Source organism: Leopardus geoffroyi, chromosome C1, assembly GCF_018350155.1.
Source record: "Leopardus geoffroyi isolate Oge1 chromosome C1, O.geoffroyi_Oge1_pat1.0, whole genome shotgun sequence".
NCBI classification, from domain to species: Eukaryota; Metazoa; Chordata; class Mammalia; order Carnivora; family Felidae; genus Leopardus; species Leopardus geoffroyi.
This window is the reverse complement of record NC_059328.1, coordinates 125,242,852-125,270,567: the sequence shown is the minus strand read 5'-3', so window position 1 is coordinate 125,270,567 and position 27,716 is coordinate 125,242,852. Positions and strand designations below refer to the sequence as shown.

Below are 27,716 nucleotides of genomic sequence, written 5' to 3'. Positions count from 1 at the left end.
TGTTGTGTCTGCAGGGATTTTTTTTCCCTTTGCATTTTTGGCTTTTAGATGAATGAAGAATTTTCTCAGCAAATTATTAATTACTCCTTCTTGCCTATAGAATTGAGTTCACTGTAGTTATGTAGGAGTCAATGGTATTCAAACTGCAGCTTTTGATGAAGTAATCGGCTGCTTCTGGGGCCTCTTTCAGCTGCCCTGGGCGTGCTTCACATGCAAACGACTGCCAAATGGATTCTTTCGACATTCCAGCCAATTAAAATACATTTAAAGTGCAGCTGGTGGAGAGGCAAGCCGGGCGGTTGTGCGGAGAACTTCAGGGCAGGGAGACAAAAAACAAACTTTGCTGAGCCCAGCTCGGGCAGCCCAGCCAGGCGTTTGGGGGCAGTGGAGAAAGTCACAAAAAGAGGCTATCTTTAGCTCCCGTCAGAATCAAAGATGACACTTTGGGCGCCACCTTGAAAGACACAAAAGAGGGAAGCATGTTTGTTAGGGTGTCCGTTTTCTCCCCTTGCCTCTTGAAACGCTGTGTTGGCCGGTTGCCCAATGTGGTGCTGCATACAAATATTGACAAAACACAGCGGTGTTTGTTAAACCCGGGCTGGGGAAGCCAGTGATTAAAACTCTTGAAGGAAGATCCGAAAACCTCAGGAACTCTCATCAATAGCGTTAGAACATTGACCGAATGAAAGAGAAAGCACTGAGTGGGCTAACGTGAAACACTCACCGTGTCCCTGTCTGCTATGCCTTTTAGGTAAGGACAGAATTTTCTTTTCTCTTCTTCTTCTTCTTCTTTTCTTTCTTTCTTGATTTTTTTTTTTTCTCCTTAATGTTTATCTTGGTGTGGAAGAAAGCGCGCCTGAGGTGTTCAGAGCAGGGCTCCAGAGCTCTGATGTGCACAGCACAGGGTTTGCCTGGGATTTTTCTGGAGGACGTGAGTGGATTGCACTGTGTAAATAGACACAAGGCATTACCCAGCACGTGGAGTCCACCAGCTCTTTGCCAGAATTCAGAATGATACATTTCTAAATGTTTGCTTCCACTGCTCTGTCCCAGTATTTGTTGCATGTGTCCAGGTGTCCCCAGATTGATAGCAAATAGATTCCTTTTGTGAACCAACAGTTCCGATGTACAGGCTTGTTTAATTTTTATTTTCATTTTAAATGTTCCCTGGTTCATTCTGCTGCCAGCCCCGTACCTATGCATGCAAAAAGTGTTTTCTCCTTCCTAGGTTAATATTCAGTCAAGCACACACATTCTGTTTTACTAAAGCAGGTCCAAAATGCTTTGAAATGCTTTGCTTTATCTTGACTTTTTTTGGAGAATGTGCTAGACTAGGAATTTGTTTGGAGTCAGTCTTTTTCTCATACTTTAAGGAACCCACTGCATTTGTGCTATCTCTGTGGTTCTGTGAGCTCACTACACATGCCCAGCTCTGCGCATCATACTCAGGTGCCCATCTTAAATTCCTGAGAGTGCTAAGCAAGAGTATAGCTGAGCCGGGGCATTGATTCCTGCCCATCAATTTACCAAGGAAAGATACACAAAGTTCCTGATTGTTTCCTCTCTTAGTTTGTCATGGTAGGCCCTTTTTGGCTTCAGTTTTGTTCATTGCAAACAAAGAATCTTGCACATTTCACGGTGAAGGATCATGTTGCAGTGTCCTGAGCTCAGTTAAATGCGCTTTATTAATCTTTAATGTGCCAGTAGCTCTGAGGCTATGCCAAGCTGAGACTTTCCAAAACTCTCCAGGCTACCTGCTGCCAAGATAAATGGTGGTAGGCCCAGAAGGGATATTTTAAGGAAACTTGCAACAGCGAAGTTTTACCCATTAGGTTTGTCATGAGTCAGTGAAAGAAATCTTAAATAAAAGAGAGATTTCAGCAAGAACTGCCTCAGCTCTATACCCTCTGTGTGTGAGACCTGCTGGTAGGCGTCCGTCCCATCACACACACAGTGGTCTGTGCTCCATGTTGGGGAGAGAATAAGGCGTTTCACTGTATGGGTGGGTGTTGGGTCGTGTTTATGAAGTGGGTGCTGTGTAAATGGAGACATGTGTGAATGCAGAAAGCTTTCCTGCCTGTGGCAGTGTCTGAACCCAGAGAAAAACAAGGCTACACATGTGGCAGGCCTCTTGCCCAATACAGCCATTGCAGACATACCAAAAGAGCCAGGGATGGGCAGTGGTCACAAAAGTACACTGGGACTTAGAAATGTAACTTTGTACAGAAGAAAAATGGGGTAGTATACTTCAGGAATTTGGGCTTCAGGAAATTGATTCAGAGGGCAATGTCAACCTAGGTTTGACCAGGTCCTGGAGAACGTAAGGCTGTGACCCCTTGGGGCCGTAGGTTGGCTCATCAGGCTACACAAGGTGAACGGTGCCATCATCTTTCCTTGAGAATGCAGCCAATAGACAAAAGGTGCCTTGCCTTTAAATGGAGACTTCATCTGACAGGGTAGCTTTGAGGAGAACTCTGATTTGGAGGTAGGAGGAGCTTTAAGGTTTTTTTCTGACTTAGAGTCACTAAAACGAAGGCTTTACAAATACTTGCAGGCATGACGGGAAAGGACCAAGAGTGAGGGGTGTTTTTGATTAAGCAGGTAGGTTTTTTTGTTTTTGTTTTTGTTTAATCTAAGTATAATTAACATACAATGGTTAAGCAGATGGTTATATTGCCTTTAGAGTCCGGCCCAGTCTCTTACTGTGGCCTAGGGCAGGATTGACAAATTGCTGCATGACTGGCCAAAATCTGCCCACCATGTGTTTTTCTAAATGAAGTTTTACTGCAACACAGCCATGCCCCTTTGTTGACATATTGCCTATGGCCACTTTTGTGCTACCGCAGCAGGGGTGTGTAGTTAGGACAGAGTTTCTACAGCCCCCCAAAGCCTAAAACATTTACTACCTGCCCCTTCACAGAGAAGTTTGAGAGGCAAGACATGGAGAGCAATGCTTCTCAAACTATCTGTGGTGAAAGACCAGTTTTGCTTTTGTAAATTTCCAGTTTGTTACAGACCAACAGTTATTGCTTGACTGCTATGACAATGTAAAGCTGTTACAAAATTGCTAAACATTTACTCTTACATTTTGTCCCTATCTCATCACAGATCCTCAACAAACAGTTTGCAGAGGGGCACCAGACATGGCCACACTTTGAGCAGCTCTAGAACCTGGGTAGTTTTCTAGTCTCATCTTGAGCCATTTCTCCCCAATCTTCAATCATGCTACTGTTCTTTCTGAGGATGGAATACAATGAACAATTCTCCAAATTTGGGCTTGTGGTCCTGATGTTTGCTTGACCTGGAAATCTATTCCCCTGTCTTCTCGTAGCCCCTCCCTTCCTTAGGCCTGTGTTTTTGTTCGCCTGGTCAAGGAAACCTTAGGACCAGTCTTACATAGAAATCTACATAGAAATCTAGGAAGGGGATACTGGGACTTTGGCTAAAAAAATTGCAGAATACCTAAGCCTCTGTCAGGAGCAGTAGAAATACAGCATCTACCTCATGATCTTCCCTCTGACTTTGAAATCCTGCGGATGGGGGTCTCCTGGGTGAAATCTGGAGCAAATCTTAGGCAAAACCTACACTATTGAAGAGTCAGGGAAATGCCATCTTGGTGTTTTTAGTCTCTACTGCTAGAACAGAGTCACTAGACTCTACCCCCAGCCCCTATGGAAGGTAATCTCTGTGAGGGCAGGGACCTTGTCTGCTTGCTTATCATTCTTACACCAATGCTAAGATTAGTGCCTGGCATGTGTATATGTGCTGCCGAAGTGAGCACTGTGCCTGGCATGTGTAATATGCCCAATAAATGTTGATCATGAGAATGCATGCATGAGTGAATGAATGACATGTTTTCTGGAAATCTATGATTTATAGGCGGGTAACATGTGGCATACATGAGAGAGATTAATGTATGTGAATCATTCTGGGAAAAGTCTCTATGATGGGAGATGGAATACTGCCCTGGAGGTATTACTCTCACTTTTGAAACATACCTTGTTTCTCAAAATACAAACCTACTCGTGTAGCTGCACTTAGCCAGTCTGCTCAGGGATGGGAGTTTTCTGGTTACGTCCTAGTATTATCATTTATTGAGGGATTATTATGAGAGACACACGACACTAAATGCTATATATGCATGAATTCACTCGATCTGCAAAATACTTATGCATTATTTCCATTTTCAGAGAGGAAGCAGAGGCTTTGCATGGTAAAATGACTTCCCCAAGTCACAGAGCTGGTGAATGGTAGACTCAGATTCAGTCCCGCAATTTTCTGAAACTTAAGTTTGCAATACTAGTATGTAGTTATATTAATATGTAGTTATAATATAGAGTTTATTTTCCTGATTGTTGTTCCTTCACCTAAGACCTTCCAGTTTTGTTTCCATCCTATTGCATCTATTAATTAATTGGTTAATTAATTAACAGGTTTATCTATTGCTGTTATCAACTTTGTGCCTTAGCAAGGTAAAATCTAGCCATCAGTACAGGTCCCTGGTCATCTTTGCTGAATGTTGCTGAATATCATCAATGAATCTGTGGATCTGTAGATGAGAGTATTAAAGGGGTAGGAGAGAACTACAACCACAATGATTAAGGGTATCAAAATTTCTCTTACGACAAAAAGTCCTAGATGATAAGAGTATTTCATTTGTAACAGGACAACCCTCCACCGTCACGCTATATGTTTGCTTGAAAATTTTAAGTCTTTGTGTTCTGTTTGGTTAAAATTCGATTTCACTTTATCTTCATTAAACACAATGATGTTAGGTAGCAATTGTTACTTGTCATTTGGCAGCAGAAAACAAGTTGAAAATTGTGTTTAGATTTAAAATTTTAAAGACTCAAAGATAACCCTGAAGAAAGAGGCTCTGGCAAGGGGTGGAGTACTCAACAAAGATTACTTGACAAAAACGTATATGATGAAAAAAATACATAAAGTCCTGACCTTAGTGCCTGTAAAATGGTAAGGGGAAAGAGAAGTATTTCTAGAATTGTGTAGTAAAGGCCTCTGAAATTCTACTATGTCATAAAAGTAAGGCAAACATGGACAAAAATGATCAAATCAACATTTGTAGAACTTGATCAGTTAAAAGATTACAACAATCCGAGGAGCATTTATTCAGGAAAAGAATATGTGACTCTCAGTAAGAACAGTGAGCTCTGTGTCATTTAATTTGCCCTATTCCCATTCCCTTTTTTCTAGCTCTGAAGAAGCCTTGAAAAGCAGCAGGTTTGCCATCATGGGAGCTGTGTAAAACAGTAGCCTAGAATCCACTGGATGGGTCAAAATATGTTCAGAGCTGAGCCTTATTCCCAGAGAATGGCCATGATTTGACCTGTCTGGTAGCTTTCTGGGAACTCCCACTTTCAGGTCTTGTCATTATTTGACCTGTTTCAAAACTCACTCAGTGCAGAAAATCTTTCTCCTGAGACACTTGTCAGAAACGATCATTGCAGTTGTTTAACATTGCAGCTGCTTGAGGCAGCAATAAGAGTTGGGGAAAACAGGATGCTAATCAAAAAAATTTTAAATTAACAGCTGGGAAATGAGATGTCCATCAGGGGCTTTGAAAAACTCACACATCTGCCTGGGAATGTAAAAAGGCATGCACATGGGTAGAGGTGTAAATATTCTTAGTTAGAAAAGACCAAAGAGGGCCCTAGTCTCTCACCTATGGCTGACCTTCAGCCTCTGCACACACAGGGAATGAACCCTAATAAAGGTTGGAAATACCTGGAAAACTGAAGATGTGGCCCACCATACACAGAAATCCTGTTAGCAAAGGCTGGAAGATGTACTGGTTGACGGCCTTTAAAAAAATACCTGCCCAGCTATTAGCTGGCTAATAGCTAAGCTCACTGCACATGGCAAAGAATATGGACCTTACAAAATAGGATCATAAAAGTCACTAAACAAATGGCAATAATTTCAACAACAACAAACAGAAAAAACAAACCATGGTCAGAGAGAGATCTGATTTCCAGAGTTGTTGTATTATATTATCTTAAATGTCCAACTTTCCAAAAAGTTTATGAGACATACAAAACAGCAAGAAAGTATGTTCTATACACGGAGGTTGGGGGCGGGGGAAGCAGTCAATAGAAATTATTGACTGAGGAAGCCGAGACATTGGACTCACTAGACAAAGATGTTAAACCAGTGACCATAAATATATTCAAAGAACTAAAAGAAATCATGTCTAAAAAAATAAAGGAATATATGAGAAGACTATCTCAGCAAAAAGAATACTAATAAAGAGCAATTATAGAAGAAAACAAATAGACATTTTGGAGCTGAAAAGTATAATAACTAAAATGAAAAATTCCCTAGTGGGATTCAATAGCAAATTTCAGTAGGCAAAGAATCAGAAAACTTGAAGACAGGTCAAATGAGATAATTCAATCTATCAACAGAAAGAAAAAAAAAAGAATGAAAAAAGTAAGCAGAAGCTCAGAGAACTGTGGTACACCATCAAGTGTACCAACATATACATAATGGGAAGCATGAGAAGGAAAGGAGAGACAGGAAGGGACAGAAAGAATACTTGAAGAAATAATATCTGAAAACTGCCAATATTTGATGAAAAACATGAATCTATATATCCAACAAGCTTAGTGAGTTCCAAGTAGGATAAACTCAAAGAGGTCCACTCTGAGATGTCATAATCAGACTGTCAAAAGTCAAAGAATCTGGAAAGCAACAAGAGAGAAGTGTATAAGGATGTCTTACCAGTATTAACAGCCATTTTCTCCTCAGAAACCAGGAAGTCCAGAAAGCCATGGATGACACATTCAAAGCACTGAAAGAAAAAGTGACAACCAAAAATTCTATATCCAGCAAAACTTTTTCTAAAAATGAGGGAGAAATGAAGACATTATCAGATAAACAAAAGCTGATAGAATTCACCACTAACAGAACTTGCCTACATGAAATACTAAAGGAGGTTCTTCTGGCTAAAATCAAAGTACACTGGACAGTAACTTGAACCCACATGAAGGAATAAAGAGCACTAGTAAAATATAAAAGACACGGTATATGTGTTTTTGTTTATAGCTCTTTTTTTCTCCTGCCTGATTTAAAAGATGCCTATAAGACAAAGCTGTTAAGTATAAAGCTATGTGGACGAACTTGTATGATAACAAAAGGACAAAGGAGAGGGTAGCAAATAGAGCTATACACAAGTAAAGTTTTTGTATACTACTGAAATAAAGTAGGCATTAATAGAAGTAGATTGTTATATTAGACAACCTAGATGAAATAGATAAATTATTAGACACAAAATACTGAGATTAACTAAAAAACAAATAAAAATCTGAATAGACTTTTAGCAAGTAAAAAGATTGAATTAGTAATCAATAAACTTAGCACAAAGAAAAGCCCAAGCCAGATAGCTACCCAGTGAGTTCAATAAAATATTAAAAGAAAAATTAAAAGAAAATTAATCCTTCACAAACTCTTCCAAAAAATAAAACAGAAGGGAACACTTCCCAACCCGGTCTATGAGGCCAGTGTTACTCTGATATCAAAATCAGACAAAGAAACAAGAAACAAAAACTATAGACCAACATATCTTATAGATATAGACACTATAGTCCTCAACAAAATACTAGCAAACCAATTCCAACAATGTATAAAAAGGATTATACACCAGCCTAAGTAAGATGATTTATCCCAGGAATGCAAGACTGGTTAGCACATGAAAAATAATCAATGTAATATAATAATACATTAATAGAATAAAAAACAAAACTCATGTGGTCATCTCAATAAATGAATGAAAACAAGTATCTAGCACTTTTTCATGATGAAAACTCTAAATGAACTAGGAATAGAAGAGGTCTCTCAAATTGATAAAGAGCATTTACAAAAAACTTATAGCTAACATTGCACTTAACAGTGAAAAACCTTTCCCTCTAAGATCAGGAAAAAGATAAGATGTCTGCTCTCACCGCGTCTATTCAACATTGCATTGTAGTTTTAGCCAGAACAATTAGACAAGAAAAGAACTAAAAGATGCTCAGGCTGCAATAAAGAAGTAAAATTATCTCTATTTGTTGACATAATTTCGTACATAGAGCATCCTAAGGAATCTACGAAAAACAGAGCTAATAAATGAATGCAGCAAGTTACAGGATACAAGATCAGTATACAAAAATCAATCATATGTGTATATAACAGTAATGAACAATTCAAAAATGAAATTAAGAAAAAATGCAATTTAGGATAGCATCCAAAAGGATATGATATTTAGGAAGGAATTCAACAAAAGAAGTGCAAGATTTATACACTGAAAACTATTGCTGAATGAAATTAAAAAGGACCTAAATAAATAGAAATATATCTCCTGCATGCATATCAGAAGACTTAGTATTGTTAAGATACCAATACTATCCCAAATTGATAGATTCAACATGGTCCTTATCAAAATTCAAGTTGATTTTTTTTCAGAAGCAGAAGAGATAATATTAGGATTTATATGAAAATGCAGGTGACCTAGGATAGCAAGAGTAATCTTAGAAGGAAAAGCAAAGTTGTAACTTACAATTCTTGAACTTAAAATCACTGCAAAGCAACCCTAATGAAAACAGTGTGTCATTAGCATAAGAGTAGACATATAGATAAATGGAATAGACGTGATACTTGAGAGATAAACACTTAGGTTTATGGTCAGTTGATTTTTGAAAAAGGTGGTAAGGCAATTTTGTGGAGATGAAGAATAGTCTTTTCAACATAATGACTCTGGGACAGATGGGTATCCACAAATAAAAGAATGAAGTTGGACCCCTAACTCACACTTTATTCAAAAATTAACTCAAAATGGATCACAGCCCTAAACGTAAGAGCTAAAACTATAAAAGACTAAGAAGAAAACAGAGGAGTAAATCTTCATGATTTTGGATTAGTTTTCTCAGATATGACACCAAAAGAAAGCAACAAAGGAAAAGACAGCTAAATGGGACTTCATAAAGATTAAAAGCTTTTGTGCTTCAAAAGACATCATTAAAAAAGTGAAAAAGACAACCCACACAATGGTAGAATATATTTGTAAATCATGTATCTGAGAAGAAACATATATTCTGTACAGTGGAGTATTATTCAGCCAGAATGTGTAAAGAGCTCCTACTACTCACCCATAAGAAGAAAAATAACTTATTTTTAAAAAAGGGCAAAGGATTCAAAGTTATTTCTCCTAAGAAAATAAGCAAACAGCTAATAAGCACGTGAAACTAGGCTCAGCATCATTAGTCATTAGGATAAACACAAATCAAAACCAAATGAGATACTACTTCATACCCACTAGGATAGCTATAATTAAAAAAAATGTTGGCAAAGATGTGGAGAAATTAGAACTTTGATACATTGCTGGTAGGAATATAAAACGTTACAGCCATTTTAGGAAAGATTTAGCCATTTCTTTTTTTTTTTTTAATTTTTTTTTAACATTTATTTATTTTTGAGACAGAGAGAGACACAGCATGAACGGGGGAGGGGCAGAGAGAGAGGGAGACACAGAATCGGAAGCAGGCTCCAGGCTCTGAGCCATCAGCCCAGAGCCCGACGTGGGGCTCGAACTCGCGGGCCGCGAGATCGTGACCTGAGCTGAAGTCAGACGCTTAACCGACTGAGCCACCCAGGCGCCCCAAGATTTAGCGATTTCTTAAAATGCTAAACATAGATTTCCCATTAAATCCAGCAATTCCTCTCCTAAGTATATACCCAAGAGAATCATAAGCATGTATCCACAGAAAAATGTGTACATGAATGTTCTTAGCAGCATTATGCATAATTACCAAAAAGTGGAAAGAACCCAAATGTCTGTCAACTGATAAATGGATAAACAAAATGTGGTATATCCATACAGTGGAATATTATCAAGCTGTAATAAGGAATTAAGTACTGATACATACTACAATATGGATGAACCTTGGAAACATTATTGTAAATGAAAGAAGATAGACACCAAAGGCCACATTTTATGATTCCATTTTATGTGAAATGTCCAAAATAGGCAAATCCATTTTGACTAGTGGTTGACTTCTGGTTGCTAGGGGCTAGGAAAAAGACTAGGGAGTGATTGGTAATTAGCATGACATTTCTTTTTGGGATAATAGAATATTCTCGAATTAGATACTGGGGATGGTTGCACATCTCTGCAAATATACAAAAAATATTGAATTTTGCTGTTTCTTTGAAAAAAGATAATTTTACTATAAGTGAATTATATCCTCATAAATCTGTTATTTTAAAAAATGTTAAGGGGAGAAATCATAGTAATTGGATACCCCTGAGTCAGGTTAACCTTACCCATTTCTGAGCATAAGGCAAAAGTACAAATGAAGTACAAATAAAAAAAAATACAGATGCCACAAGTCAAATATTTTAAAGTTGTGAATCAAGCTACACAATCTTAAATGTATTTTATTCTATTGCCTTGACACCTATATCTTCATCCAGGAATGGTTCTGGACCATTGGCTGTGGGAAGTCAGCAAGGGCTTTAAGAAGAACAGTGATGTGATTGTGTCATCATTTCTGAAACAGCTTGTTGGCAGCCCTATCAAGGTGTAGGTAGAAGAAAGCCTGGGGATGGTAGCAGTTTAATAAGCTTCAGTGATCATCTTGCTAGGAAGTGAGGAGGATGCAAACCGATGTCATGGTATGGTGACAGTATGGTGCCTATAGCAGGCATGCTACAAGCTGGAACAGCATAGATAGGATGTGGAAGGGGGAAGAGAGGTGAGAAAAGAGAAGGAGGTGGCTGACCTTTAGAGCTTCAGTTACCCAGGCTGGTGACCTCATTACCTAAAAGATAAAAGAAGAAGCACTTTTCACTGGGAGAAGAGGAATCTTGAGAGGTAGGCTTTGGGTATGTGAGACTGAACTGTCTGTGGAACCTTAGGTACAAATGACCAATTAGTATTTAGAAGCACACAGTGGGAATATAGAAAAGAGGTCTGAGTTAGCAAAATGATTTGGAAGTCATCAGAATTTTCAAAGTCTCAGGAGGGAGTAAGGACCAAATGAAAAGAGCCACAACAGAGCAGTACCATTAATAATTAGACTCTGAAATGTTTCTACTGAAACAAATGACAAAGATAACACCATTTTCAAGAAACTGTCATGTTATTTAGTAGAGTCCCAATGGTGAGCTTGATGCTTTTGGTTAGAAAATGGTGATTATAATATGATCCATAACTAGTAACAGATGGGAAGAACAACCAAAATCAGCTGAATTATAATGGAAAAGACATAGAACTGAACTTTTAATTTATACACAAATCATGGCATATCTATAAAAATACACATATAACAAAAAATATATTACTGGAGTAGTTTGGCTTGTTAGGATTGTTTTAGTGTGTGATAACCTGTGTTTGAAAGAAGAAAAACAGGCTGTTAATTCTTAATTGCTTTAATTGGATGATGCTGCTATTTAATGTTATTGGATTTATACCTTGAAAGTACTTCAGAACCATCAATTAGACATTCCTTATCAGCTCTTTGCATGAGGCATTGCCAGCTTGTTTGCAATCTTGCTGCTGTTGCCATGCACCACATGCTGTAATTTATCCCTGCCTATGGGATTTGTTCACTGAGAAGAGCATGTAGAATTGAGAATCTGCCAGTATTGATTATTGAAAAAGCATTGATCTGAGTTTGGTGTTGCGAAGCATTTTATTTACCAAATGAGTAAAATTTTCATGTTTCATTTGCTTAAAACTTTTGTCTAAAACACTTCTCTGTACTTTAATTGGCAAAATGCGGAGCTATTACTATTTCCTGTCATCCAGGGCTGGTTTCAGGAATCCCTACTCTGACCTCATCACCAGGAAGTGGCTGTGTTGTTTCTTTGAATTCACTGGCATTGTAGCATTTCTAAGAGAGACAGGTATCTCCACCATAAGTGATTGGAGTTAGTTGGTGGAATATGAGAAGGTAAGATGTTGAATGTGTTAATCAGATTTCTTACTTTCAGTTAGCCACAGTTACGTATTTTCAGTGAATTATGAAGGAGCTAGGTTTAGGCCAAATTCCAAAGGAAATAATGATTACGTCCCTCTCCATTTAAGTTCTACCAAATGTTCAGGTCTTCTTCTATCCTGCTTCTAGAAATCGTACAGCAGGACTATCACCTGCCTCTGTGATTTATATGCCATGCTCTTTTATGTCTTTATCTGCATAGTTGTAATACTTTGATTCAATTTGAAATGGATTGCTATTAGGTAGGCTCTCTCATATTCTGATCGTGGGAGTGTAAATTGGTATGGCTTTTACGGAAAGCCTTTTAGCAACATGTATTAGAGTGTTTTAATCTATTCTATTCCATTATAATTTGTTCTGTTCAATAGAAATAATATGTGATGGGTACAAATATCTACTTATAAAAATATTCATTACTATAGTATTTATAATGATAACATATGGAAAACAACTATCAGTAGGAGAGTGGTCAAATAAATCATGGACTTGAGAGAGTTCTCATAAATCAACAGGAAAAAGATTACTCTACCAATAGAAAATGGTTAACAAAACTGAAAGGCAGTTTACCAAAAAGAAATGTAAATGTCTAAGAAGCATTTGAACAGATGTTCAATCTCATTAGGAATAAAAGGATACAAATGAAAATTTGATATATTATTTTAACTATTAGCAAAGATGAAACTTCATCATCCATTGACCAAGACGTGGAAATCAGGCAACATCATTTACTCTTGGTGGAAGTGTAATTGGGGCAAATTGGGAGGGAAGCAATTTGAATAGGAGAGAGCATACTTTTGATTCAGCAATGCACTTCTAAGAATGTATCTTAAAGAAATAACCAATGAGTCTATAAAGGATATTTATCACAGTCACACTCATGCTAGTGAAAACTGAGAAAAATCCCAAACCCATTGGTAGGTGATTGTTAAATACACGATAGTACAATCACATGATGGAATACCATACAGCTATTAGAAACTGATGTAGATCTAGTTGATAGGAATGATCTTATGATATAGGAAGTTGAAAATGTAGGCTAAAAATAAATGTGTATCATGAACTTATCTTTTTTATATATTTATTTATTTTTTTAATATAAATTTATTGTCAAATTGGTGTCTTTTTTTTAATACGAAATTTATTGTCAAATTGGTTTCCATACAACACCCAATGCTCATCCCAACAGGTGTCCTCCTCAATGGCCATCACCCACTTTCCCCTCCCTCCCACCCCCCATCAACCCTCAGTTTATTCTCAGTTTTTAAGAGTCTCTTATGGTTTGTCTCCCTCCCTCTCTAACTTTTTTTTTCCCTTCCCCTCCCCCATGGTCTTCTGTTAAGTTGCTCAGGATCCAATAAAAGTGAAAACATATGGTGTCTGTTTTTCTCTGTATGACTTATTTCACTTAGCATAACATGCTCTAGTTCCATCCATGTTGCTACAAAAGGCCATATTTCATTCTTTCTCATTGCCAAGTAGTATTCCATTGTGTATATAAACCACAATTTCCTTATCCATTCATCAGTTGATGGACATTTAAGCTCTTTCCATAATTTGGCTATTGTTGAAAGTGCTGCTATAAACATTGGGGTACAAGTGCCCCTATGCATCAGCATTCCTTTATCCCTTGGGTAAATTCCTAGCAGCGCTATTGCTGGGTCATAGGGTAGATCTATTTTTAATTTTTTTGAGGAACCTCCACACTGTTTTCCAGAGTGGCTGCACCAGTTTGCATTCCCACCAACAGTGCAAGAGGGTTCCCTTTTCTCCACATCCTCGCCAGCATCTTTAGTCTCCTGATTGGTTCATTTTAGCCACTCTGACTGGGGTGAGGTGATATCGCAGTGTGGTTTTGATTTGTATTTCCCTGATGAAGAGCGACATTGAGCATCTTTTCATGTGCCTGTTGGCCATCCGGATGTCTTCTTTAGAGAAGTGTCTATTCATGTTTTCTGCCCATTTCTTCACTGGATTATTTGTTTTTTGGGTGTGGAGTTTGGTGAGTTCTTGATAGATTTTGGATACTAGCTCTTTGTCTGATATGTCATTTGCAAATATCTTTTCCCATTCCATTGGTTGCCTTTTAGTTTTGTTGATTGTTTCCTTTGCAGTGCAGAAGCCTTTTATCTTCATGAGGTCCCAATAGTTCATTTTTGCTTTTAATTCCCATGCCTTTGGAGATGTGTCAAGTAAGAAATTGCTGCGGCTGAGGCCAAAGAGTTTTGTTTTTTTTTTCCTGCTTTCTCCTCTAGGGTTTTGATGGTTTCCTGTCTCACATTCAGGTCCTTTATCCGTTTTGAGTTTATTTGAGTTTATTTTTGTGAATGGTGTAAGAAAGTGGTCGAGTTTCATTCTTCTTCATGTTGCTGTCCAGTTGTCACAGCACCATTTGTTAAAGAGACTGTCTTTTTTCCATTGGCTATTCTTTCCTGCTTTTCCAAAGATTAGTTGGCCATACTTTTGTGTGTCCAATTCTGGAGTCTCTATTCTATTCCATTGGTCTATGTGTCTGTTTTGTGCCAATACCATACTGTCTTGATGATTATAGCTTTGTAGTAGAGGCTAAAGTCTGGGGTTGTGATGCCTCCTGCTTTGGTCTTCTTCTTCAATGTTACTTTGGCTATTCAGGGTCTTTTGTGGTTCCATACAAATTTTAGGATTGCTTGTTCTAGAAGAATGTTGGTGCAATTTTGATTGGGATTGCATTGAATGTGTAGATTGCTTTGGGTAGTATTGACATTTTAACAATATTTATTCTTCCAATCCATGAGCACAGAATGTTTTTCCATTTCTCCATTTTCCAATGTTACCTTCTTCAGTTTCCTTCATAAGCTTTCTATAGGTTTCAGCATACAGATCTTTTACATCTTTGGTTAGGTTTATTCCTAGGTATTTTGTGCTTCTTTTTTATTTATTTATTTATTTATTTTTTCAACGTTTATTTATTTTTGGGACAGAGAGAGACAGATCATGAACAGGGGAGGGGCAGAGAGAGAGGGAGACACAGAATCGGAAACAGGCTCCAGGCTCTGAGCCATCAGCCCAGAGCCTGACGCGGGGCTGGAACTCACGGACCACGAGATCGTGACCTGGCTGAAGTCAGACGCTTAACCGGCTGCGCCACCCAGGCGCCCCATATGCTTCTTGGTGCAATTGTGAATGGGATCAGTTTTGTTATTTGTCTTTCTGTTGCTTCATTATTAGTGTATAAGAATGCAACTGATTTCTGTACATTGATTTTGTATCCTGCGATTTTGCTGAATTCATGTATCAGTTCTAGCAGACTTTCGGTGGAGTCTATTGTGTTTTCCATGTATAATATCATGTCATCTGCAAAAAGTGAAAGCTCGACTACATCTTGGCCAATTCTGATGCCTTTGATTTCCTTTTGTTGACTAATGGCTGATGCTAGCGCTTCCAACACTATGTTAAACAACAGTGGTGAGATTGGATATCCCTGTCGTGTTCCCGATCTCAGGGAAAGCTCTCAGTTTTTCCCCATTGAGGATGATATTAGCTGTGGACTTTTCATAAATGGCTTTTATGATGTTTAAGTATGTTCCTTCTATGCCGAATTTCTCGGGGATTTTATTAAGAAATGATGCTGAATTTTGTCATATGCTTTTTCTGCGTCGATTGACAGGATCATATGGTTCTTTTCTCTTATTAATGTGATGTATCACATTGTTTGATTTGTGAATATTGAACCAGCCCTGCAGCCCAGGAATGAATCCCACTTGATCATTGTGAATAATTCTTTTCATATGCTGTTGAATTTGATTTGCTAGTATCTTGTTGAGAATTTTTGCATCCAGATTCATCAGGTCCATTCATCAGGCCAAATTGGCATTTGTATCCATATTCATCAGGCCATATTGGCCTGTGGTTCTCTTTTTTTTGCTGGGTCTCTGTCTGGTTTGGGAGTCAAAGTAATGCTGGCTTCATTGAATGAGTCTGGAAGTTTTCCTTCCCTTTCTATTTTTTGGAACAGCTTGAGAAGGATAGGTATTATCTCTGCTTTAAGTGTCTGGTAGAATTCCCCAGGGAAGACATGTGGTCCTGGACTCTTATTTGTTGGGAGATTTTTGATAACTGATTCAATTTCCTCGCTGGTTATGGGAGTGTTCAAGTTTTCTGTTTCTTCCTGTTTGAGTTTTGGAAGTGTGTGGGTGCTTAGGAATTTGTCCACTTCTTCCAGGTTATCCAGTTTGTTGGCACATAATTTTTCATAGTATTCCCTGATAATTGCTTGTGTTTCTGAGGGATTGGTTGTAATAATTCCATTTTCATTCATGATTTTATCTACTTGGGTCATCTCCCTTTCCTTTTTGAGAAGCCTGGCTAGAGGTTTATCAATTTTGTTTATTTTTTCAAAAAACCAACACTTGGTTTCATTGGATCTGCTCTATAGTTTTTTTTTAGATTCTATATTGTTTATTTCTGCTCTGATCTTTATTATTTCTCTTCTTCTGCTGGGTTTGGGGTGTCTTTGCTGTTCTGCTTCTATTTCCTTTAGGTGTGCTGTTAGATTTTGTATATGGGATCTTTCTTGTTTCTTGAGATAGGCCTGGATTGCAATGTATTTTCCTCTCAGGACTGCCTTCGCTGCATCCCAAAGCATTTGGATTGTTGTATTTTCATTTTCATTTGTTTCCATATATTTTTTAATTTCTTCTCTAATTGCCTGGTTGACCCATTCATTCTTTAGTAGGGTGTTCTTTAACCTCCATGCTTTTGGAGGTTTTCCAGATGTTTTCCTGTGGTTGATTTCAAGTTTCATAGCATTGTGGTCTGAAAGTGTGCACGGTATGATCTCAATTTTTTTATACTTATGAAGGGCTGTTTTGTGACCCAGTATGTGATCTATCTTGGAGAATGTCCTGTGTGCGCTTGAGAAGAAAATATATTCTGTTGCTTTGGGGTGCAGAGTTCTAAATATATCTGTCAAGTCCATCTGATCCAATGTATCATTCAGGGCCCTTGTTTCTTTATTGATCCTGTGTCTAGATGATCTATCCATTGTTGTAAGTGGAGTATTAAAGTCCTCTGCAATTACCACATTTATCAATAAGGTTGCTTATGTTTGTGATTAATTGTTTTATATATTTGGGGGCTCCCGTATTTGGTGAGTAGACATTTATAATCATTAGCTCTTCCTGATGGATAGACCCTGTAATTATTATATAATATCCTTCTTCATCTCTTGTTACAGCCTTTAATTTAAAGTGTAGTTTGTCTGATATAAGTACGGCTACTCCAGCTTTCTTTTGACTTCTAGTAGCATGATAGATAGTTCTCCTCATGAACTTATTTTTAAAAAGGCATGTCTTTATATGCATATATGTGCATACAGACAAAAGTTTGAAAGCATTGCCACCAAGATGAGATGACAACTCTTTGTTTTTTATTGTATATTTTCATATTGCTGAAATTGTCTTTAAGTCATATATATTAATATCATAGTCAATAAAATGCAGCTTCACCATTCACCATTGTAATCAAAGAAATAAAATGTTCTGTTCGTAAAATGAAATGTTATATAGCCAGTTGAAACAGTGATTTTAAAAAAATAGTCAAATAAAAAATAATGGAAATGCAGTCAAATAGAAAAAAGACTGGAGAAGAAATTCAACAAATGTTAACAGTGGTTATCTATGATACTTACCTACAATAAGAATTATGTCCATAACCAAATTATTTGTAATAAATATATTATTTTATTTTAAAGTTTATTTATTTGTTTTGAGAGAAAGTCAGAGAGAGGTAGAGAGAGACAGAGGGAGAGAATCCCAAGCAGGCTCTGCACTCTCCACACAAAACCCGACGTGGGGCTCAATCACATGAACTGTGAGATCTTGAGCTAAGCTAAAAATAAGAGTGGAAAACTCAACCAACTGAACCATCTAGTCACCCCAAATATCTATAATTTTATATTCAGAGAAAATTTAAACAATTTAAAAGAGTTATTTGTTTTGTGATCAATTTCTGCAGCGTTTCTCTTTTTTAGATGCCACAGATCAGAGTGCCATAGGTACGCCTACTAACACACACAAAAAATTATATATTGTACATACCAGACATATGTTGTGAGCCAATTACAAAATGCTTGTATGTGGAAACTTCTCTACCAGTGGGAACTGTAGAACTGTGGCAGGCAGAATTCTAGGTAGTTGGGTCTTCTGGAGACTTAGAGAGAAGTATCATCTAGACCCTTAAAATACTCTACACATTTAGTAAACAACCCAGAGACCTAGATAAATGGTAAAAACAAAAACAAAAACAAAAAACAGTTAGGAATCATGATATTATGCTTTTTGCTTTTTGAGAGAGAGAATTTGGAAAGTTTGGCAAGATGTATTTGTTTTTGCCAAACCATTCAAAGTAACCTAATAATTGACTCTCACCTCCCATGCCCTCAATTATTTTAAATTGATTTAGTCCTATCACCTTCTTAGACTATATTCTTGGTTTTCACAACAACCCTGTGAGTCAGGTAGGGTAAATGTTTACATTTCGCAAATAAAGAAAGAGCTTCAGAGAGGTTAAATACATTGTTTAGGATCTCAAACTAGAAATTCCAGGAGGTGGGATCTGAACTCACATTTTTCTGATAATCCAGTTATTACAGGGACTTGAATCTGAGTTGACTGCCTTCCAATGCAGTTGTTTTCCTATACCATATCATTCTCTTCTTCACTCAGAAGCTTACAGTGCCTTTAAGGTAATTCCAGGATTGAACCAAGAACTGTTTCCTAACAAAGCATCAGGGAACATAAAGTTTTGAAAGGAGAATTCTAGATAAAGGAATAACTTTGGTAAGGTATAGGCCAGGGGAAGTGGTTCTGGAGTGGGAGGGAGGTTGGTGAGGTCTCAAACCCACAAGGCTGAGAGGGCCGTACAGGTGATAGAAAAAATGGAAGCCTGCCAGGAGTGAGAAAAACGGAATCAACTGCATTATGATAAATAGAACTGTCACTGGGTCTTAGTGTGACAGAGGCAGGGATTCATGAGGATGTGGGTGAACTGGAGAGCGTGTCCTGCTGAATGCCCGAAGGATGTAGCCATTACTTAGCTCCAGCAATTGTTGCCAAAAAAGAGCTGGCTCTGTATATATTTTTTAAAAATTATTTTAGAAAAGCTAGAAATCTGATTTTTAGGTAAAATATCCCCATTTTAAATGCTAACTGTAATTTTAAAATAATAATTTATAGGCTGATTAAAATAGATCTAAAGGCCATCAAAGCCCCTCATGTTGCTAGTTTTGTGATTTCTGAAACATTGTCTTAAGGGTTTACAAGGCTCCTGACTGATCAGATTCAGTGTCTGTTTTCTTGATGTGTGAATTACGCTACTGTGATTCTTGACGTTTGGCCATACATATTTAGGAAAACGTCCCATTTTCATCTCCACACCCAAGTAAGCCAGCCATCCCTGTCTCCAGTTCTTTCTCACATTCCTTCTAAGAGATGGGAAGAGAAGGTCGTGCCTGAGAGGGTACCTCCATGTGTACCCCCAGAACAGTCTGCATAAATAGTAAACTGCTGTATGTGAGTGCTGAGGACTGGCCCTTGGGGCTTGGGAAAGATGTGCTTTAATGAAGTTACATTTCTGACTTTAATTATTGTCTAGACTAGAATTTTTTTTGCAAGACTGTAAATGTAGGGGTGCTGGCTTGGTCATACAAATCTCTCAGGTTTCCTTTGCTTGTAAGAATCCAATGGGAAGGTGCCAAGGAAAGGTCACAAGATGAATGAACCATGGTGCAAATCACCATGTTAAATCTGCAAACTGGAACCAAACATTTGCTTACTGCCTCGACCTGAAATTGGCAAAGACGTGTGTCTTTCTAATTCTACAGGAACCATCAAAAGCAAAATGTACGTACATCTGACTGTCTGTCTCTGTCTCTTCTCTTTCACACACACACACACGCACACACACACATTTACTCCAGTGGACATTCTAATACATCTTGGGGGGGGGGTATTTTGACTTTAGAGATAATTCTCTTCATAAACCGTCTTGGGGCTAATTTATAACATTTGAAGTATGCAATGATTTTCTATTTACAGTGTGTTTTTAATAATGATTCTTTATAGAATTTTTGGAAAATATCACAAAGTATATCGAGATGCTCACTGTTCTAATTCTGGTGTATACTCTCCTAATCTTTTTGCTATGCCCTTATGAAAAACAGAGCAATGAACAACAAAAACCAGAAAAGCAAACAAACCCTTGACTTTATATGAATAATTTGGATATCAAGGATTCAATTTCTGTGGCAAATTCATTCTACATTAAGTCAGCAGTTAGAAAAAAGTGCTGAAAGGTGAGGCCACGAGAAAGAATCCAGCTCGTAAGAATCCCCTCCTAAGAGGGGAGAAGGAACACTTCCTCAGCATTTCAAGTGCATTTTGACTGAAGGGACAAAGGTCAAGTAGGACAGAACCCCTGGGGGCACTGGATACAGTGGTGACAGGTTCAAACACAGGTGAGACGTGTGAATACAGTGTACAATCCCTGTGAGACATCTGGAGGATTCTTACACAAGAATGTCTCATCCCAATGGTTTGGAGGAATTCTTGTACTCACCCAGCCTGAAGCACCTTCCATTAGTCATTCTCTCCAGCACTTTCTGCCTAATCAATCATCATAAATAAAACCACACAGTCTAGAATATTTTGAGACCTTGCTCCATGAATATTTGTATGCAGTGGTTAGAGGTATACATTGTAGCGCTGTCTCATTGAATTTTTAGGAGTTTATTGAGATATCATTTGTATACCATTTAAAGTATAGAGTTTAATGGTTTTTAGGATATACACAGACTGTGCAACCATCACCACCATATAGTTTTAGAACATTTTCATAACCCCAGAAAATGTTATTAGCAGTCACTCTCATTCTCCTCAGATACCCCAGAACATTCTTATCAGATATATGATTTGCAAATGTATTCTCCCATTCTGTGGCTTTTCATTTTTGTTGTTGTTGCCCTTTGACCCACAAAGTTCTTCATTTTGTTTAAGTCTGATTTATCTGCTCCTTTCTTTTATTGCTTGTGCTTTCTTTATCATCTCTAAAATCCATCACTTAACCCAAGGTCATGAAGAGGTATTTCCTTGTTCCTTCTAAGAGTTTTATAGTTTTAGCCCTCACATTTAGCTCTGTGATCCCTTGTGAGACCATCTTTACATATGGTATGAAGTAAGGGTCAATTCCATTCTTTTACAAGCAGATATCCTGTTGTTCCAGTACCATTTGCTGAATGGTACTATCATGATATATCATAACACATAGTACACGATAGTACATAGGCTATCATGTTCTAATTTAATGTCTGCTTCAATTTTCACAAGAGTCCAATGAGTTAAGAATTATTGTCCCCGTTTGCAAATGAGGAAACAAAGGCTCAGGGAGGGTAAGTGACTTGTCTGAGCAGCCTGAGGAATTCCAAGGAAGAAGTAGAATATAACTTAACTCCAAACAGAGTTCTTTCCACAATACCAAATTGAGCATCTACTACCTGCCTAGTGTAGTGGTAGAACAAACACACACAAAAGAATACTCATCATTCAATGCCTTTAGATTTTTTTTCAATTAATTATAGTCTTCCAAAGGAGCTATCAGTGCCAAGAGCTCTAAGGCTAGGAAAGATGAATAAGCATACAGTTCTTATTTTTTTAAAAGCTAGTGACAGTACAGTAGAAACAAGGGAATTTCCTACAAATAGGATAGCCATAGGACTCAGTATTTTTGGTCAAAGCAACAGAAACCAGTTTAAGGAGCCACAGTCGGAGCATCAGAGAGTGAGCAGGAGGCTGGAGAACCAGCCAGCAGCCTGGAAACGAGGCAAGTCCAGTGGCTCAGAAACAGGAAGATGGAAAGTGCCGTGGACAAAAGGAAGTAAGACCAGGATGTCACAGCCATTGCAGAGCATTACCATAGACACTGTGGGTGAGCCTAATTGTGCCCAGGTCGTTGCTTTGCCATGTCTACATCCAGAAACAGGTGGGAGTGTCTGGCTGGGTGAGCCAGATTTGTGTGTCCACTCCATGTGGGCAGGAGGCTGAGGGACACTCCATCCCCTCCATATCATACACAATGAGGAATCCTCTAAAATAACAGGGGCGAGGGTGCTGGAAATGCCCACTCCCAGGACAGCAGAGAAACCATTCTTCTTTCTGCCATTCTAATTGATTTCTTTGTATCAATGAGACACAGAGCCAAACTATCTTCATCTTACTTCTAATCCTCTCTATTTCACCCGACTTCTTTTTCTAGTGCGATTATAATCTCCCTGTGGTCAGGAGCTGTATTTCACACATCACTACTTCCTGGCTCCCATTGCACCTTAAATACAGACTTACAGGGTGTGTTTTCCAATTACTAAGGATTCTTAGGATACCTCAGGGATCATACTCAATTTCTCATAACTCACATGTGGATTTTCATCAGCCAATCTATAATCTTAAATCTGGTTTTCCTTCCAGCCCCCAATGAGCCTAAGGACCCGGCCCCTACCATCAGTTGGGGACACACAGGGAATGTTTACCTCCTTTGACATACCAAATGCAAAGGAGGATTGAGAGTGGCTGGAGAAGGTGGGCTCTGTTCCCGGGAGGGCTGTTGGCTAAGTCATGGCTTTACTTGCTCTCACATTTCTATTAATATTGCCTTTATTTTGAACTTTTCAGCTCTTTGAGGTAGTTCTTTTTAGGGCTTCTTTAAACTTTCAGAATTCTGTGGAGTTTTGGGTTCTTTCCCTTGTTTATCATCAGGGGTCAGAACTGGTTGTCTTTTCTGCTCTACTAACCCCCAGGGAGAAGAGTGGAATCCCCCAAATAGCTAAGCTCTGACTCAGCGCTTCTAGACCTTCTCCCTCTGGCTTCTCCCAGCCCCCTTCATCACTTTCTGCAGTTTACAAAGCACTCAGTTTGTGTGATCTGCTCTCAGTAAAACTATCCTTGACCACACGGCAAAGTAACACCAGGTTCTTATTTTAAGTATATACTTTCAGGACGAAGGTTGCTAGATGCTATGAAAAGCATTAATTTGTTGTCATATCGTGCGCTGCTATAGTTTTTCTCATCCTTGGAACTGCTTACTCTAATGTCTCTTGATTTTTCTTGGAAAGTAGATGTCCACCATTTGTCTTTGTCTTTGAAAATTTGTCTTTGGAAATAAAAGCTTTCCTGAGGGACAAGAGGAGAGAAGGGCGAAGTTTAAGAAAGATAAATAAGTTTAGTCATTAATGTGTAACAAGTTCTCTCAAAGACTGCACGCTTATGTGTATATGTGTGTGTGTGTGTGTGTGTGTGTGTGTGTGTGTGTGTATAATGGGCTTTAATGGTTTGAACTATCAACATTGTTCATTAGTGGTTGGCTGACATGTGTATCCAGGCATGTGCCCATCTTCCTCTGCATATATACCCTTGACCAGCACGTCTCTTGTTCCTTGTTCCTTCTTACTGAGCAGTATGGGAAAGTGGGAGGAGGGGAAGCTTGTTAGGGCACACAATGAGGTGTGTTGTGCTGATGTCACGGGGAGACAAAGTTGTTTTGTGATGGTGGGGGTGGCGATGAGAGAAATGGGTGGGGAAATGTATTTCGTTTATTAAGATTTGAATCCAAGGAGAAATAAAAGACCTCTCCAATTGTGAAGACTGAAGTGAAATCCTCTTTGTGGTTAGAGTCCAGTCTGATAGAGACAACCCTACACTTTATTCTTTTTAATTTGGGCTTCAATTGCTGACAATTCTTTGCTTTATTAAGACAAGAGCCTTTTCAATGCCATCTCTGCCTGGAAAGAGATAGAACTCTGGAGTAGGGGAGAGTGTTGCAGGGAAGTGGTTATCTTTATTATTTCTCATGATCAACTTAGACTTATCTCCTCTCTCATGGAGGCTACTTTCCAGACCCCATGCACCAATCAACTATCTTGTGTCCCAGTTTTCAGTTGTGCTAGTGTGAATCCTGATGATAGGATTCCATTAGAATTTATTGAGCACCTACTGTGTGCCAAGCACTATGCTAACAGCAAACCATAACAATAGCCACTGTATTAGTGTTTAGCATGTGTCAGGTGCTTTGTGCATCTTGCCTCATTTCCTCCTCAAAAGATGGCTATTTTGCAGGTAAGAGAATTGAGGCTTGGTGAAGTTGAATCACTTGTTCAAGGTCAAATAGTTAACAGGTGGTAGACTCGGAATTTGAATGCAGGTCTGTTTGACTTGAGAACCCATATAGGTTTCACTGATTGATTTTTAATATGCTACCTTGTTTTTTTACTTTTATGGTGCATGTTGCATTTGAACAGGGAGGGAGATATATTAAAACCTTTGAAAAATTTTGAGAGTAAATATCTATCTCACAGATATCCATCTTCTCAGAGTGGAGAGGATTTGGCAGCCATAGGCCACCATGTGAATGCTATGATTTCAGAGGTTGGATTACTTCTTTTGGTTACTAAGCTCTGTCCTCTGTGGTCCCAGCCCTCTCTGGACTTGAGTGCACAGGCACTCTGCGAGCCCTTCCTGCTCCATGTACCTCAGACCTTCCTCTGCTCAACCGAGTGTCAGAATCATGTTGTCTCACAGACGGGATTGCTGAATTAGTGCTGCCAGTCTTTCTCACTGCTGAGTTTCAGCAGCTGCCTCTAATTTTGGCAGCTATAATTTTCTCTGTTAGCACCACTGTTTGTATTACCCAGTACGTTAAGGATGACACTTGCAGCCCTTTCTCAGACCTTTGGGATCCGGTTTCTCCCTGGGCTTAGAGAAGGGAGGGCAAGGTAGGTAAGGCTGTACCATGAGGATCTTGGTTGGTGAGACACCTCACTAAGACTGGCTCCCAAATCTGGGTCGGACCAGTGACGATCTCAGTGTGTGCTTAAGGTAACGTTGAAGAGTGGTCAGCAGTAGGGTGGGAAAGTTCAACTTCTCCTTACTTTATTAGACTCTGTTCTCTTCTGATATTCACATTACCCCCAGGTCCTAGGCTAGTGTTTGCATTCTTTTTAAAAAAAAAATTTTTTTTAAATCTTTATTCATTTTTGAGAGACAGAGCACAAGTTGGGGAGGGGTAGAGAGAGAGGGAGACACAGAATCAGAAGCAGGCTCCAGGTTCTGAGCTGTCAGAACAGAGCCTGACATGGGACATGAACTCACGAACTGTGAAATCATGACCTGAGCCCAAGTCAGACGCTCAACCGACTGAACCACCCAGGCACCCCTAGTGTTTGCATTCTAACTTAAGACCATATGAGAAAAGAAAAGCTAAATCAGAAGTAAATTCTCAATGTGGGCATGGTAGCTTATGGTGACTTAAGATAATTTCACCCCTAGGGAAAAATGCATACTTTATGCTTCCCTTTATTGATGCTACTAGGATCTTAAACTAGGTATTTGTGTGGGAACCTGCAGACTAGGAAAAGTGAATGATTTCACAGTAGCATGAAATCACATGGAAGATATTGAGGACAGTGCTCTGTTTGGGAGAATATTTCTTCATCAGTTGCCATGATCTCACTAGCTGTGGGAGTAAATACTATCTTCATTTAGATATGCAGGAGTTGAGCCCAAAGAAAGGGCTGAATGAGTGAATGATGGTCTAGGTCTGCCTACAGTTAAAGTTCTCAGCTGAGGGCAGCTTTGATTGAATTGGAGTGGTAACTCAGTCGAATTGCCAAGCCTTATGCTTCTGCTGTGTGATGCGTGAGTCTGTCCAAGACTTCAGTTGCAGGTTATGGCACTTCCAGGGAATTGAAAAGAGCCTAATTAGGAAACGCTGTGATGGTAAAGAAGATGAGAATTATGGCAGGTGGTTCTTTTACCAAGTTCAGTGGTCAAACTACCTTCATGGCAACTCAGCACCACTGAGGCACTCATCACTCATTGAAAACTATGAAGTACCTACTATGTGTCTGGTATTATGATAGACACTGGAATGGTTCTGTGAATATGACACTGTCACTGTCCTCAATAAGTTACCAATAGTGGGACATTAGGAAAAGAGAAGATGGGTCACGTTGGCCCAGAACCTGAATCTGCAAAAGAGAAACTGCACAGGGAGAGCAGTTCATCCATGGGATGAACATAGAGACTTTGGTGGCACAGGCAGGAAATCACTGGTCCTGAGCCAGGACAGGGAAAAAAGACTACTATAGGTGCTACTATTTACCTAAACCATCTTGATAATCCCGAGTCTAAAGGTTTGAGGTATTTATTAAACTTATACGTGATGTGGCAAAAGACCTGTGCCTCAAAGACCAGGGAACTTCAGGCCTTGTCACCACCAGAACTTTGACTCTGCCTCTGTCCCTGCCCCCCTTCAACATTCACCTTGGAAAAATGATCAAAACACTCTGGGTCTTCATTGTTTGATCAGTAAAATGGTGATAATAACACTGTACTTCCCTGAAGATGGAGGGCTGGACCACCTAATCTCCTTAATTTTCTTTCTGTCTTCAAGTCTATTATCTTATGATTTCTACTTTTCTAGTTGATAAAGACAACCCAAAGCCTGATTTTTGCAGAAGTATGTTATTTGCTAGGTTAAACCCACTACCTGCCCCTGAATATTTGAATAACAGCTAACTGGTCTATAAGACCTGGTCCTAGATGTGGCCAAGTACACTTGAATCAAATCTTTAAGATGTCCTATAGCTTTCAGAGAAATATTATTTGTAGAAATTTCTGCCCACTATTTAACCATCTGAATTTACCAGTGAATTAAAGTTTCATTGTAATGGTATTATCTTTAAAGGACAGTTAAGTGTGTTTGATAAATGACATAGACTCATATTTATTTATTTTTATTTTACTTTATTTTTTTATTTTTGAAAAATTTCCTGGTTTGTTTCATAATAGTGAGAGTAGGCTAACAAGTATCTACTAAGACCACCATGTATGGAGAAGTAACCTGGACTTCATTGTTGAGGAGCAAAGGAGTAGAAACCATTTCTCTTTATGTTTAAGAATCTTACCATTTATTTGAAATAAGGCGTGCATCTGAGAACAATTACTGAGCATCTTGGCAATATATTCCTTAATATGCTTTGAATTGAAGGCACGTGTTCCAACTGTTGGCACAGTAAAGAAGAGAAAATGGAAGGGAAGTTTCTGTTGTTTTGAGTCTTGAAGGAGCTGATAATATGCTTTCCCAAGGCAGCCTCAAATATTAAGATTTATTTCAAAGCCTTAAAACCAGAGTTAGACATATTGGAGCTAGAGGACGTGGACTAATGCCTAAAACTGGGAACATAGGGTACAGAAGAACAAGAGAGAAGTGTGAAAACTCCCTGAGGCAATGCCTGATGTGAATCAGGTACTTTAACCTCATTACTGTGATAATTCCACGTGATCCTGTGTTTTCTTTCTACTGATCAGGAGACTGAGGTTCAGAAAGGCAAGGTAAATTTTTTCCAGTTAGTAAGGGCCAGAGATGGATTTGTTGACTTCTTTCTAGGTCTACCTGGGTTAAACAACAACAACAACAAAACAAAACAAACAAACAAACAAACAAACCCAAAATTCAGTGTGAATGGTGACAAATGGTACAAGTTGAATGCAGGTCACTGATTCATCCTTCTATAGTCTGCTGAACTCAGTGATAAAATAATTAGCTGAGATCACTATCCATTCTAACTGTAAGGGAGCAATAGAAATTTGGATAGAAAGTGTTCAGGCAATGGATTCCAAGCCTGGGAGGCGACCTGTCTATGCT

At 38.6% G+C, this 27,716-nt stretch overlaps 1 protein-coding gene across 1 annotated transcript in view; it reads left to right on the top strand.

Annotated features, from left to right (window-relative positions):
• Positions 1-284: 284 nt before the first annotated feature.
• The window catches only part of NCKAP5 (NCK associated protein 5), a 976,326-nt gene continuing 948,894 nt past the window's right edge, over positions 285-27,716 (top strand). Inside the window, exon 1 of the mRNA XM_045479574.1 lies at positions 285-751. The gene's annotated coding sequence lies outside the window, so the exon portion shown is untranslated. The remainder of the gene's footprint in view (positions 752-27,716) is intronic.